We start from the raw sequence: 301 nt of genomic DNA on the forward strand, positions 1-301 counted from the left end.
ATTTCATATAGTTTTGAGTATGTTTTAGTTAGTTTTTAGTCTATTTTTATTAGTTTTTAGGAAAAATTCATATTTCTGGACTTTACTATGAGTTGTGTATTTTTCTGGCTGAAATTGAAGGAGCTGAGCAAAAATCTGATTCAGGCTGAAAAAGGACTGCTGATGCTGTTGGATTCTGACCTCCCTGCACTCAAAGTGGATTTTCTAGAGCTAAAGAACTCGAAATGGCATGCTTCCAATTGCGTTGGAAAGTAGACATCCAGGGCTTTCCAGCAATATATAATAGTCCATACTTTGCTCA

This window comes from Arachis ipaensis, chromosome B05, assembly GCF_000816755.2.
Source record: "Arachis ipaensis cultivar K30076 chromosome B05, Araip1.1, whole genome shotgun sequence".
NCBI lineage: Eukaryota > Viridiplantae > Streptophyta > Magnoliopsida > Fabales > Fabaceae > Arachis > Arachis ipaensis.